The following is a 17,439-nucleotide window of genomic DNA, read 5'->3' as shown; positions in this document are numbered from 1 at the left end:
AAAATTAGATGCAAACGCACTGGAATATATGAGAAATGTTGGAATTCGACTTCAAATTACGAAGATAGACTTTGAAAATTTTCAACCAATACAAAGTGACAATCGACCTCAATGGGCTTCAATGGATGTTAATCGACGATATCTGACAAAGTTAGTTGCAAACTCACTCAAATATATAAGAAATGTTGGAATTCGACTTCAAATTACGAAGATAGACTTTGAAAATTCTCAATTAACGCAAAGTGACAATCGACCTCAATGGGCTTCAATGGATGTTAATCGACGATATCTGACAAAGTTAGTTGCAAACTCACTCAAATATATAAGAAATGTTGAAATTCAACTTCAAATCAGGAAGATGGACTTTGAAAATTTTCAAACAATACAAAGTGACAATCGACCTCAATGGGCTTCAATGGATGTTAATCGAAGATATCTGACAAAGTTAGATGCAAACTCACTCAAATATATAAGAAATGTTGGAATTCGACTTCAAATTACGAAGATAGACTTTGAAAATTCTCAATCAACGCAAAGTGACAATCGACCTCAATGGGCTTCAATGGATGTTAATCGACGATATCTGACAAAGGTAGTTGCAAACTCACTCAAATATATAAGAAATGTTGAAATTCAACTTCAAATTAGGAAGATAGACTTTGAAAATTTTCAACCAATACAAAGTGACAATCGACCTCAATGGGCTTCAATGGATGTTAATCGACGATATCTGACAAAGTTAGTTGCAAACTCACTCAAATATATAAGAAATGTTGGAATTCGACTTCAAATTACGAAGATAGACTTTGAAAATTTTCAACCAATACAAAGTGACAATCGACCTCAATGGGCTTCAATGGATGTTAATCGACGATATCTGACAAAGTTAGTTGCAAACTCACCCAAATATATAAGAAATGTTGAAATTCGACTTCAAATTAGGAACATAGACTTCGAAAATTTTCAATCATCACAAAGTGACAATTGACCTCAATGGGCTTCAATGGAAGTTAATCGAAGATATCTGAAAAAATTAGATGCAAACGCACTGAAATATATAAGAAATGTTGAAATTCGACTTCAAATTAGGAAGATAGACTTTGAAAATTTTCAACCAATACAAAGTGACAATCGACCTCAATGGGATTCAATGGATGTTAATCGACGATATCTGACAAAGTTAGTTGCAAACTCACTCAAATATACAAGAAATGTTGAAATTCGACTTCAAATTAGGAAGATAGACTTTTAAAATTTTCAACCAATACAAAGTGACAATCGACCTCAAACTGCTTCAATGGATGTTAAACGACGATATCTGACAAAGTTAGTTGCAAACTCACTCAAATATACAAGAAATGTTGAAATTCGACTTCAAATTAGGAAGATAGACTTTTAAAATTTTCAACCAATACAAAGTGACAATCGACCTCAAACTGCTTCAATGGATGTTAATCGACGATATCTGACAAAGTTAGTTGCAAACTCACTCAAATATACAAGAAATGTTGAAATTCGACTTCAAATTAGGAAGATAGACTTTTAAAATTTTCAACCAATATAAAGTGACAATCGACCTCAAACTGCTTCAATGGATGTTAAACGACGATATCTGACAAAGTTAGTTGCAAACTCACTCAAATATATAAGAAATGTTGAAATTCGACTTCAAATTAGGAAGATAGACTTTGAAAATTTTCAACCAACACATAGTGACAATCGACCTCAATGGGATTCAATGGATGTTAATCGACGATATCTGACAAAGTTAGTTGCAAACTCACTCAAATATATAAGAAATGTTGAAATTCGACTTCAAATTAGGAAGATAGACTTTTAAAATTTTCAACCAATACAAAGTGACAATCGACCTCAAACTGCTTCAATAGATGTAAATCGACGATATCTGACAAAGTTAGTTGTAAACTCACTCAAATATATAAGAAATGTTGAAATTCGACTTCAAATTAGGAAGATAGACTTTTAAAATTTTCAACCAATACAAAGTGACAATCGACCTCAAACTGCTTCAATGGATGTAAATCGACGATATCTGACAAAGTTAGTTGCAAACTCACTCAAATATATAAGAAATGTTGAAATTCGACTTCAAATTAGAGAGATAGACTTTTAAAATTCTCAATCAACACAAAGTGACAATCGACCTCAAACTGCTTCAATGGATGTAAATCGACGATATCTGACAAAGTTAGTTGCAAACTCACTCAAATATATAAGAAATGTTGGAATTCGACTTCAAATTACGGAGAGAGACTTTGAAAATTCTCAATCAACACAAAGTGACAATCGACCTCAATGGGCTTCAATGAATGTTAATTGACGATATCTGACAAAGTTAGATGCAAACGCACTTAAATATATAAGAAATGTTGAAATTCGACTTCAAATTAGGAAGATAGACTTTTAAAATTTTCAACCAATACAAAGTGACAATCGACCTCAAACTGCTTCAATGGATGTAAATCGACGATATCTGACAAAGTTAGTTGCAAGCTCACTCAAATATATAAGAAATGTTGGAATTCGACTTCAAATTACGAAGATAGACTTTGAAAATTCTCAATCAACACAAAGTGACAATCGACCTCAATGGGCTTCAATGAATGTTAATTGACGATATCTGACAAATTTAGATGCAAACGCACTGAAATATATAAGAAATGTTGAAATTCGACTTCAAATTAGGAAGATAGACTTTAAAAATTTTCAACCAATACAAAGTGACAATCGACCTCAAACTGCTTCAATGGATGTAAATCGACGATATCTGACAGAGTTAGTTGCAAACTCACTCAAATATATAAGAAATGTTGAAATTCGACTTCAAATTAGGAAGATGGACTTTGAAAATTTTCAACTAATACAAAGTGACAATCGACCTCAAACTGCTTCAATGGATGTTAAACGACGATATCTGACAAAGTTAGTTGCAAACTCACTCAAATATACAAGAAATGTTGAAATTCGACTTCAAATTAGGAAGATAGACTTTTAAAATTTTCAACCAATACAAAGTGACAATCGACCTCAAACTGCTTCAATGGATGTTAATCGACGATATCTGACAAAGTTAGTTGCAAACTCACTCAAATATACAAGAAATGTTGAAATTCGACTTCAAATTAGGAAGATAGACTTTTAAAATTTTCAACCAATACAAAGTGACAATCGACCTCAAACTGCTTCAATGGATGTAAATCGACGATATCTGACAAAGTTAGTTGCAAACTCACTCAAATATATAAGAAATGTTGAAATTCGACTTCAAATTAGAGAGATAGACTTTTAAAATTCTCAATCAACACAAAGTGACAATCGACCTCAAACTGCTTCAATGGATGTAAATCGACGATATCTGACAAAGTTAGTTGCAAACTCACTCAAATATATAAGAAATGTTGGAATTCGACTTCAAATTACGGAGAGAGACTTTGAAAATTCTCAATCAACACAAAGTGACAATCGACCTCAATGGGCTTCAATGAATGTTAATTGACGATATCTGACAAAGTTAGATGCAAACGCACTTAAATATATAAGAAATGTTGAAATTCGACTTCAAATTAGGAAGATAGACTTTTAAAATTTTCAACCAATACAAAGTGACAATCGACCTCAAACTGCTTCAATGGATGTAAATCGACGATATCTGACAAAGTTAGTTGCAAGCTCACTCAAATATATAAGAAATGTTGGAATTCGACTTCAAATTACGAAGATAGACTTTGAAAATTCTCAATCAACACAAAGTGACAATCGACCTCAATGGGCTTCAATGAATGTTAATTGACGATATCTGACAAATTTAGATGCAAACGCACTGAAATATATAAGAAATGTTGAAATTCGACTTCAAATTAGGAAGATAGACTTTAAAAATTTTCAACCAATACAAAGTGACAATCGACCTCAAACTGCTTCAATGGATGTAAATCGACGATATCTGACAGAGTTAGTTGCAAACTCACTCAAATATATAAGAAATGTTGAAATTCGACTTCAAATTAGGAAGATGGACTTTGAAAATTTTCAACTAATACAAAGTGACAATCGACCTCAAACTGCTTCAATGGATGTTAAACGACGATATCTGACAAAGTTAGTTGCAAACTCACTCAAATATACAAGAAATGTTGAAATTCGACTTCAAATTAGGAAGATAGACTTTTAAAATTTTCAACCAATACAAAGTGACAATCGACCTCAAACTGCTTCAATGGATGTTAATCGACGATATCTGACAAAGTTAGTTGCAAACTCACTCAAATATACAAGAAATGTTGAAATTCGACTTCAAATTAGGAAGATAGACTTTTAAAATTTTCAACCAATACAAAGTGACAATCGACCTCAAACTGCTTCAATGGATGTTAAACGACGATATCTGACAAAGTTAGTTGCAAACTCACTCAAATATATAAGAAATGTTGAAATTCGACTTCAAATTAGGAAGATAGACTGAAAATTTCCAATCAACACAAAGTGACAATCGACCTCAAACTGCTTCAATGGATGTAAATCGACGATATCTGACAAAGTTAGTTGCAAACTCACTCAAATATATAAGAAATGTTGAAATTCGACTTCAAATTAGGAAGATAGACTTTGAAAATTTTTAACCAATACAAAGTGACAATCGACCTCAATGGGCTTCAATGGATGTTAATCGACGATATCTGACAAAGTTAGATGCAAACGCACTGAAATATATAAGAAATGTTGAAATTCGACTTCAAATTAGGAAGATAGACTTTGAAAATTTTCAATCAACACAAAGTGACAATCGACCTCAAATGGCTTTAATGGATGTAAATCGACGATATCTGACAAAGTTAGTTGCAAACTCATGCAAATATATAAGAAATGTTGAAATTCGACTTCAAATTAGGAAGATAGACTTTGAAAATTTTTAACCAATACAAAGTGACAATCGACCTCAATGGGCCTCAATGGATGTTAATCGAAGATATCTGACAAAGTTAGATGCAAACGCACAGAAATATATAAGAAATGTTGAAATTCGACTTCAAATTACGAAGATGGACTTTGAAAATTCTCAATCAACGCAAAGTGACAATCGACCTCAATGGGCTTCAATGGATGTTAATCGACGTTATCTGACAAAGTTAGAGGGGAACGCACTCAAATATATGAGAAATGTTGAAATTCGACTTCAAATTACGAAGATAGACTTTGAAAATTCTCAATCAACGCAAAGTGACAATCGACCTCAATGGGCTTCAATGAATGTTAATTGACGATATCTGACAAATTTAGATGCAAACGCACTGAAATATATAAGAAATGTTGAAATTCGACTTCAAATTAGGAAGATAGACTTTGAAAATTTTCAACCAATACAAAGTGACAATCGACCTCAATGGGATTCAATGGATGTTACTCGACGATATCTGACAAAGTTAGTTGCAAACTCACTCAAATATACAAGAAATGTTGAAATTCGACTTCAAATTAGGAAGATGGACTTTGAAAATTCTCAATCAACGCAAAGTGACAATCGACCTCAATGGGCTTCAATGGATGTTAATCGACGTTATCTGACAAAGTTAGAGGGGAACGCACTCAAATATATGAGAAATGTTGAAATTCGACTTCAAATTACGAAGATAGACTTTGAAAATTCTCAATCAACGCAAAGTGACAATCGACCTCAATGGGATTCAATGGATGTTAATCGACGATATCTGACAAAGTTAGTTGCAAACTCACTCAAATATATAAAAAATGTTGAAATTCGACTTCAAATTAGGAAGATAGACTTTGAAAATTTTCAACCAATACATAGTGACAATCGACCTCAATGGGATTCAATGGATGTTAATCGACGATATCTGACAAAGTTAGTTGCAAACTCACTCAAATATATAAGAAATGTTCAAATTCGACTTCAAATTAGGAAGATAGACTTTTAAAATTTTCAACCAATACAAAGTGACAATCGACCTCAAACTGCTTCAATGGATGTAAATCGACGATATCTGACAAAGTTAGTTGCAAACTCACTCAAATATATAAGAAATGTTGAAATTCGACTTCAAATTAGGAAGATAGACTTTGAAAATTTTCAACCAATACAAAGTGACAATCGACCTCAATGGGCCTCAATGGATGTTAATCGAAGATATCTGACAAAGTTAGATGCAAACGCACAGAAATATATAAGAAATGTTGAAATTCGACTTCAAATTACGAAGATGGACTTTGAAAATTCTCAATCAACGCAAAGTGACAATCGACCTCAATGGGCTTCAATGGATGTTAATCGACGTTATCTGACAAAGTTAGAGGGGAACGCACTCAAATATATGAGAAATGTTGAAATTCGACTTCAAATTACGAAGATAGACTTTGAAAATTCTCAATCAACGCAAAGTGACAATCGACCTCAATGGGCTTCAATGAATGTTAATTGACGATATCTGACAAATTTAGATGCAAACGCACTGAAATATATAAGAAATGTTGAAATTCGACTTCAAATTAGGAAGATAGACTTTGAAAATTTTCAACCAATACAAAGTGACAATCGACCTCAATGGGATTCAATGGATGTTACTCGACGATATCTGACAAAGTTAGTTGCAAACTCACTCAAATATACAAGAAATGTTGAAATTCGACTTCAAATTAGGAAGATAGACTTTTAAAATTTTCAACCAATACAAAGTGACAATCGACCTCAAACTGCTTCAATGGATGTAAATCGACGATATCTGACAAAGTTAGTTGCAAACTCACTCAAATATATAAAAAATGTTGAAATTCGACTTCAAATTAGGAAGATAGACTTTGAAAATTTTCAACTAATACAAAGTGACAATCGACCTCAATGGGATTCAATGGATGTTAATCGACGATATCTGACAAAGTTAGTTGCAAACTCACTCAAATATATAAAAAATGTTGAAATTCGACTTCAAATTAGGAAGATAGACTTTGAAAATTTTCAACCAATACATAGTGACAATCGACCTCAATGGGATTCAATGGATGTTAATCGACGATATCTGACAAAGTTAGTTGCAAACTCACTCAAATATATAAGAAATGTTCAAATTCGACTTCAAATTAGGAAGATAGACTTTTAAAATTTTCAACCAATACAAAGTGACAATCGACCTCAAACTGCTTCAATGGATGTAAATCGACGATATCTGACAAAGTTAGTTGCAAACTCACTCAAATATATAAAAAATGTTGAAATTCGACTTCAAATTAGGAAGATAGACTTTGAAAATTTTCAACCAATACAAAGTGACAATCGACCTCAAACTGCTTCAATGGATGTAAATCGACGATATCTGACAAAGTTAGTTGCAAACTCACTCAAATATACAAGAAATGTTGAAATTCGACTTCAAATTAGGAAGATAGACTTTTAAAATTTTCAACCAATACAAAGTGACAATCGACCTCAAACTGCTTCAATGGATGTAAATCGACGATATCTGACAAAGTTAGTTGCAAACTCACTCAAATATATAAAAAATGTTGAAATTCGACTTCAAATTAGGAAGATAGACTTTGAAAATTTTCAACTAATACAAAGTGACAATCGACCTCAATGGGATTCAATGGATGTTAATCGACGATATCTGACAAAGTTAGTTGCAAACTCACTCAAATATATAAAAAATGTTGAAATTCGACTTCAAATTAGGAAGATAGACTTTGAAAATTTTCAACCAATACATAGTGACAATCGACCTCAATGGGATTCAATGGATGTTAATCGACGATATCTGACAAAGTTAGTTGCAAACTCACTCAAATATATAAGAAATGTTCAAATTCGACTTCAAATTAGGAAGATAGACTTTTAAAATTTTCAACCAATACAAAGTGACAATCGACCTCAAACTGCTTCAATGGATGTAAATCGACGATATCTGACAAAGTTAGTTGCAAACTCACTCAAATATATAAGAAATGTTGAAATTCGACTTCAAATTAGGAAGATAGACTTTGAAAATTTTCAACCAATACAAAGTGACAATCGACCTCAATGGGCCTCAATGGATGTTAATCGAAGATATCTGACAAAGTTAGATGCAAACGCACAGAAATATATAAGAAATGTTGAAATTCGACTTCAAATTACGAAGATGGACTTTGAAAATTCTCAATCAACGCAAAGTGACAATCGACCTCAATGGGCTTCAATGGATGTTAATCGACGTTATCTGACAAAGTTAGAGGGGAACGCACTCAAATATATGAGAAATGTTGAAATTCGACTTCAAATTACGAAGATAGACTTTGAAAATTCTCAATCAACGCAAAGTGACAATCGACCTCAATGGGCTTCAATGAATGTTAATTGACGATATCTGACAAATTTAGATGCAAACGCACTGAAATATATAAGAAATGTTGAAATTCGACTTCAAATTAGGAAGATAGACTTTGAAAATTTTCAACCAATACAAAGTGACAATCGACCTCAATGGGATTCAATGGATGTTACTCGACGATATCTGACAAAGTTAGTTGCAAACTCACTCAAATATACAAGAAATGTTGAAATTCGACTTCAAATTAGGAAGATAGACTTTTAAAATTTTCAACCAATACAAAGTGACAATCGACCTCAAACTGCTTCAATGGATGTAAATCGACGATATCTGACAAAGTTAGTTGCAAACTCACTCAAATATATAAAAAATGTTGAAATTCGACTTCAAATTAGGAAGATAGACTTTGAAAATTTTCAACTAATACAAAGTGACAATCGACCTCAATGGGATTCAATGGATGTTAATCGACGATATCTGACAAAGTTAGTTGCAAACTCACTCAAATATATAAAAAATGTTGAAATTCGACTTCAAATTAGGAAGATAGACTTTGAAAATTTTCAACCAATACATAGTGACAATCGACCTCAATGGGATTCAATGGATGTTAATCGACGATATCTGACAAAGTTAGTTGCAAACTCACTCAAATATATAAGAAATGTTCAAATTCGACTTCAAATTAGGAAGATAGACTTTTAAAATTTTCAACCAATACAAAGTGACAATCGACCTCAAACTGCTTCAATGGATGTAAATCGACGATATCTGACAAAGTTAGTTGCAAACTCACTCAAATATATAAAAAATGTTGAAATTCGACTTCAAATTAGGAAGATAGACTTTGAAAATTTTCAACCAATACAAAGTGACAATCGACCTCAAACTGCTTCAATGGATGTAAATCGACGATATCTGACAAAGTTAGTTGCAAACTCACTCAAATATATAAAAAATGTTGAAATTCGACTTCAAATTAGGAAGATAGACTTTGAAAATTTTCAACCAATACATAGTGACAATCGACCTCAATGGGATTCAATGGATGTTAATCGACGATATCTGACAAAGTTAGTTGCAAACTCACTCAAATATATAAGAAATGTTGAAATTCGACTTCAAATTAGGAAGATAGACTTTTGAAATTTTCAACCAATACAAAGTGACAATCGACCTCAAACTGCTTCAATGGATGTAAATCGACGATATCTGACAAAGTTAGTTGCAAACTCACTCAAATATATAAAAAATGTTGAAAATCGACTTCAAATTAGGAAGATAGACTTTGAAAATTTTCAACCAATACAAAGTGACAATCGACCTCAAACTGCTTCAATGGATGTAAATCGACGATATCTGACAAAGTTAGTTGCAAACTCACTCAAATATATAAAATATGTTGAAATTCGACTTCAAATTAGGAAGATAGACTTTGAAAATTTTCAACCAATACATAGTGACAATCGACCTCAATGGGATTCAATGGATGTTAATCGACGATATCTGACAAAGTTTGTTGCAAACTCACTCAAATATATAAGAAATGTTGAAATTCGCCTTCAAATTAGGAAGATAGACTTTTAAAATTTTCAACCAATACAAAGTGACAATCGACCTCAAACTGCTTCAATGGATGTAAATCGACGATATCTGACAAAGTTAGTTGCAAACTCACTCAAATATATAAGAAATGTTGAAATTCGACTTCAAATTAGGAAGATAGACTTTTAAAATTTTCAACCAATACAAAGTGACAATCGACCTCAAACTGCTTCAATGGATGTAAATCGACGATATCTGACAAAGTTAGTTGCAAACTCACTCAAATATATAAGAAATGTTGGAATTCGACTTCAAATTACGAAGATAGACTTTGAAAATTCTCAATCAACACAAAGTGACAATCGACCTCAATGGGCTTCAATGAATGTTAATTGACGATATTTGACAAATTTAGATGCAAACGCACTGAAATATATAAGAAATGTTGAAATTCGACTTCAAATTAGGAAGATAGACTTTGAAAATTTTCAACCAATACAAAGTGACAATCGACCTCAAACTGCTTCAATGGATGTAAATCGACGATATTTGACAAAGTTAGTTGCAAACTCACTCAAATATATAAGAAATGTTGAAATTCGACTTCAAATTAGGAAGATAGACTTTTAAAATTTTCAACCAATACAAAGTGACAATCGACCTCAAACTGCTTCAATGGATGTAAATCGACGATATCTGACAAAGTTAGTTGCAAACTCACTCAAATATATAAGAAATGTTGAAATTCGACTTCAAATTAGGAAGATAGACTTTTAAAATTTTCATCCAATACAAAGTGACAATCGACCTCAATGGGCTTCAATGAATGTTAATTGACGATATCTGACAAAGTTAGTTGCAAACTCACTCAAATATATAAGAAATGTTGAAATTCGACTTCAAATTAGGAAGATAGACTTTTAAAATTTTCAACCAATACAAAGTGACAATCGACCTCAAACTGCTTCAATGGATGTAAATCGACGATATCTGACAAAGTTAGTTGCAAACTCACTCAAATATATAAGAAATGTTGGAATTCGACTTCAAATTACGAAGATAGACTTTGAAAATTCTCAATCAACACAAAGTGACAATCGACCTCAATGGGCTTCAATGAATGTTAATTGACGATATTTGACAAATTTAGATGCAAACGCACTGAAATATATAAGAAATGTTGAAATTCGACTTCAAATTAGGAAGATAGACTTTGAAAATTTTCAACCAATACAAAGTGACAATCGACCTCAAACTGCTTCAATGGATGTAAATCGACGATATCTGACAAAGTTAGTTGCAAACTCACTCAAATAGATAAGAAATGTTGAAATTCGACTTCAAATTAGGAAGATAGACTTTTAAAATTTTCAACCAATACAAAGTGACAATCGACCTCAAACTGCTTCAATGGATGTAAATCGACGATATCTGACAAAGTTAGTTGCAAACTCACTCAAATATATAAGAAATGTTGAAATTCGACTTCAAATTAGGAAGATAGACTTTTAAAATTTTCATCCAATACAAAGTGACAATCGACCTCAATGGGCTTCAATGAATGTTAATTGACGATATCTGACAAATTCAGATGCAAACGCACTGAAATATATAAGAAATGTTGAAATTCGACTTCAAATTAGGAAGATAGATTTTAAAATTTTCAAACAATACAAAGTGGCAATCGACCTCAAACTGCTTCAATGGATGTAAATCGACGATATCTGACAAAGTTAGTTGCAAACTCACTCAAATATATAAAATATGTTGAAATTCGACTTCAAATTAGGAAGATAGACTTTGAAAATTCTCAATCAACACAAAGTGACAATCGACCTCAATGGGCTTCAATGAATGTTAATTGACGATATTTGACAAATTTAGATGCAAACGCACTGAAATATATAAGAAATGTTGAAATTCGACTTCAAATTAGGAAGATAGACTTTGAAAATTTTCAACCAATACAAAGTGACAATCGACCTCAAACTGCTTCAATGGATGTAAATCGACGATATCTGACAAAGTTAGTTGCAAACTCACTCAAATATATAAGAAATGTTGAAATTCGACTTCAAATTAGGAAGATAGACTTTTAAAATTTTCAACCAATACAAAGTGACAATCGACCTCAAACTGCTTCAATGGATGTAAATCGACGATATCTGACAAAGTTAGTTGCAAACTCACTCAAATATATAAGAAATGTTGGAATTCGACTTCAAATTACGAAGATAGACTTTGAAAATTCTCAATCAACACAAAGTGACAATCGACCTCAATGGGCTTCAATGAATGTTAATTGACGATATCTGACAAATTTAGATGCAAACGCACTGAAATATATAAGAAATGTTGAAATTCGACTTCAAATTAGGAAGATAGACTTTGAAAATTTTCAACCAATACAAAGTGACAATCGACCTCAAACTGCTTCAATGGATGTAAATCGACGATATCTGACAAAGTTAGTTGCAAACTCACTCAAATATATAAGAAATGTTGAAATTCGACTTCAAATTAGGAAGATAGACTTTGAAAATTTTTAACCAATACAAAGTGACAATCGACCTCAATGGGCTTCAATGGATGTTAATCGACGATATCTGACAAAGTTAGATGCAAACGCACTGAAATATATAAGAAATGTTGAAATTCGACTTCAAATTAGGAAGATAGACTTTGAAAATTTTCAATCAACACAAAGTGACAATCGACCTCAAAGGGCTTTAATGGATGTAAATCGACGATATCTGACAAAGTTAGTTGCAAACTCACGCAAATATATAAGAAATGTTGAAATTCGACTTCAAATTAGGAAGATAGACTTTGAAAATTTTCAACCAATACAAAGTGACAATCGACCTCAATGGGCCTCAATGGATGTTAATCGAAGATATCTGACAAAGTTAGATGCAAACGCACAGAAATATATAAGAAATGTTGAAATTCGACTTCAAATTACGAAGATGGACTTTGAAAATTCTCAATCAACACAAAGTGACAATCGACCTCAATGGGCTTCAATGAATGTTAATTGACGATATCTGACAAATTTAGATGCAAACGCACTGAAATATATAAGAAATGTTGAAATTCGACTTCAAATTAGGAAGATAGACTTTGAAAATTTTCAACCAATACAAAGTGACAATCGACCTCAAACTGCTTCAATGGATGTAAATCGACGATATCTGACAAAGTTAGTTGCAAACTCACTCAAATATATAAGAAATGTTGAAATTCGACTTCAAATTAGGAAGATAGACTTTGAAAATTTTTAACCAATACAAAGTGACAATCGACCTCAATGGGCTTCAATGGATGTTAATCGACGATATCTGACAAAGTTAGATGCAAACGCACTGAAATATATAAGAAATGTTGAAATTCGACTTCAAATTAGGAAGATAGACTTTGAAAATTTTCAATCAACACAAAGTGACAATCGACCTCAAAGGGCTTTAATGGATGTAAATCGACGATATCTGACAAAGTTAGTTGCAAACTCACGCAAATATATAAGAAATGTTGAAATTCGACTTCAAATTAGGAAGATAGACTTTGAAAATTTTCAACCAATACAAAGTGACAATCGACCTCAATGGGCCTCAATGGATGTTAATCGAAGATATCTGACAAAGTTAGATGCAAACGCACAGAAATATATAAGAAATGTTGAAATTCGACTTCAAATTACGAAGATGGACTTTGAAAATTCTCAATCAACGCAAAGTGACAATCGACCTCAATGGGCTTCAATGGATGTTAATCGACGTTATCTGACAAAGTTAGATGGGAACGCACTGAAATATATGAGAAATGTTGAAATTCGACTTCAAATTACGAAGATAGACTTTGAAAATTCTCAATCAACGCAAAGTGACAATCGACCTCAATGGGCTTCAATGAATGTTAATTGACGATATCTGACAAATTTAGATGCAAACGCACTGAAATATATAAGAAATGTTGAAATTCGACTTCAAATTAGGAAGATAGACTTTGAAAATTTTCAACCAATACAAAGTGACAATCGACCTCAATGGGATTCAATGGATGTTACTCGACGATATCTGACAAAGTTAGTTGCAAACTCACTCAAATATACAAGAAATGTTGAAATTCGACTTCAAATTAGGAAGATAGACTTTTAAAATTTTCAACCAATACAAAGTGACAATCGACCTCAAACTGCTTCAATGGATGTAAATCGACGATATCTGACAAAGTTAGTTGCAAACTCACTCAAATATATAAAAAATGTTGAAATTCGACTTCAAATTAGGAAGATAGACTTTGAAAATTTTCAACTAATACAAAGTGACAATCGACCTCAATGGGATTCAATGGATGTTAATCGACGATATCTGACAAAGTTAGTTGCAAACTCACTCAAATATATAAAAAATGTTGAAATTCGACTTCAAATTAGGAAGATAGACTTTGAAAATTTTCAACCAATACATAGTGACAATCGACCTCAATGGGATTCAATGGATGTTAATCGACGATATCTGACAAAGTTAGTTGCAAACTCACTCAAATATATAAGAAATGTTCAAATTCGACTTCAAATTAGGAAGATAGACTTTTAAAATTTTCAACCAATACAAAGTGACAATCGACCTCAAACTGCTTCAATGGATGTAAATCGACGATATCTGACAAAGTTAGTTGCAACTCACTCAAATATATAAAAAATGTTGAAAATCGACTTCAAATTAGGAAGATAGACTTTTAAAATTTTCAACCAATACAAAGTGACAATCGACCTCAAACTGCTTCAATGGATGTAAATCGACGATATCTGACAAAGTTAGTTGCAACTCACTCAAATATATAAAAAATGTTGAAAATCGACTTCAAATTAGGAAGATAGACTTTGAAAATTTTCAACCAATACAAAGTGACAATCGACCTCACACTGCTTCAATGGATGTAAATCGACGATATCTGACAAAGTTAGTTGCAAACTCACTCAAATATATAAAATATGTTGAAATTCGACTTCAAATTAGGAAGATAGACTTTGAAAATTTTCAACCAATACATAGTGACAATCGACCTCAATGGGATTCAATGGATGTTAATCGACGATATCTGACAAAGTTAGTTGCAAACTCACTCAAATATATAAGAAATGTTGAAATTCGCCTTCAAATTAGGAAGATAGACTTTTAAAATTTTCAACCAATACAAAGTGACAATCGACCTCAAACTGCTTCAATGGATGTAAATCGACGATATCTGACAAAGTTAGTTGCAAACTCACTCAAATATATAAGAAATGTTGAAATTCGACTTCAAATTAGGAAGATAGACTTTTAAAATTTTCAACCAATACAAAGTGACAATCGACCTCAAACTGCTTCAATGGATGTAAATAGACGATATCTGACAAAGTTAGTTGCAAACTCACTCAAATATATAAGAAATGTTGGAATTCGACTTCAAATTACGAAGATAGACTTTGAAAATTCTCAATCAACACAAAGTGACAATCGACCTCAATGGGCTTCAATGAATGTTAATTGACGATATTTGACAAATTTAGATGCAAACGCACTGAAATATATAAGAAATGTTGAAATTCGACTTCAAATTAGGAAGATAGACTTTGAAAATTTTCAACCAATACAAAGTGACAATAGACCTCAAACTGCTTCAATGGATGTAAATCGACGATATCTGACAAAGTTAGTTGCAAACTCACTCAAATATATAAGAAATGTTGAAATTCGACTTCAAATTAGGAAGATAGACTTTTAAAATTTTCAACCAATACAAAGTGACAATCGACCTCAAACTGCTTCAATGGATGTAAATCGACGATACCTGACAAAGTTAGTTGCAAACTCACTCAAATATATAAGAAATGTTGAAATTCGACTTCAAATTAGGAAGATAGACTTTTAAAATTTTCATCCAATACAAAGTGACAATCAACCTCAATGGGCTTCAATGAATGTTAATTGACGATATCTGACAAAGTTAGTTGCAAACTCACTCAAATATATAAGAAATGTTGAAATTCGACTTCAAATTAGGAAGATAGACTTTTAAAATTTTCAACCAATACAAAGTAACAATCGACCTCAAACTGCTTCAATGGATGTAAATCGACGATATCTGACAAAGTTAGTTGCAAACTCAGTCAAATATATAAGAAATGTTGGAATTCGACTTCAAATTACGAAGATAGACTTTGAAAATTCTCAATCAACACAAAGTGACAATCGACCTCAATGGGCTTCAATGAATGTTAATTGACGATATTTGACAAATTTAGATGCAAACGCACTGAAATATATAAGAAATGTTGAAATTCGACTTCAAATTAGGAAGATAGACTCTGAAAATTTTCAACCAATACAAAGTGACAATCGACCTCAAACTGCTTCAATGGATGTATATCGACGATATCTGACAAAGTTAGTTGCAAACTCACTCAAATAGATAAGAAATGTTGAAATTCGACTTCAAATTAGGAAGATAGACTTTTAAAATTTTCAACCAATACAAAGTGACAATCGACCTCAAACTGCTTCAATGGATGTAAATCGACGATATCTGACTAAGTTAGTTGCAAACTCACTCAAATATATAAGAAATGTTGAAATTCGACTTCAAATTAGGAAGATAGACTTTTAAAATTTTCATCCAATACAAAGTGACAATCGACCTCAATGGGCTTCAATGAATGTTAATTGACGATATCTGACAAATTTAGATGCAAACGCACTGAAATATATAAGAAATGTTGAAATTCGACTTCAAATTAGGAAGATAGACTTTTAAAATTTTCAAACAATACAAAGTGGCAATCGAGCTCAAACTGCTTCAATGGATGTAAATCGACGATATCTGACAAAGTTAGTTGCAAACTCACTCAAATATTTAAAATATGTTGAAATTCGACTTCAAATTAGGAAGATAGACTTTGAAAATTTTCAACCAATACATAGTGACAATCGACCTCAATGGGATTCAATGGATGTTAATCGACGATATCTGACAAAGTTAGTTGCAAACTCACTCAAATATATAAGAAATGTTGAAATTCGCCTTCAAATTAGGAAGATAGACTTTTAAAATTTTCAACCAATACAAAGTGATAATCGACCTCAAACTGCTTCAATGGATGTAAATCGACGATATCTGACAAAGTTAGTTGCAAACTCACTCAAATATATAAGAAATGTTGAAATTCGACTTCAAATTAGGAAGATAGACTTTTAAAATTTTCAACCACTACAAAGTGACAATCGACCTCAAACTGCTTCAATGGATGTAAATCGACGATATCTGACAAAGTTAGTTGCAAACTCACTCAAATATATAAGAAATGTTGGAATTCGACTTCAAATTACGAAGATAGACTTTGAAAATTCTCAATCAACACAAAGTGACAATCGACCTCAATGGGCTTCAATGAATGTTAATTGACGATATTTGACAAATTTAGATGCAAACGCACTGAAATATATAAGAAATGTTGAAATTCGACTTCAAATTAGGAAGATAGACTTTGAAAATTTTCAACCAATACAAAATG

This window comes from Diorhabda sublineata, chromosome 4 (genome assembly GCF_026230105.1).
Source record: "Diorhabda sublineata isolate icDioSubl1.1 chromosome 4, icDioSubl1.1, whole genome shotgun sequence".
NCBI lineage: Eukaryota > Metazoa > Arthropoda > Insecta > Coleoptera > Chrysomelidae > Diorhabda > Diorhabda sublineata.
Note: the sequence above shows the minus strand (reverse complement) of the source record.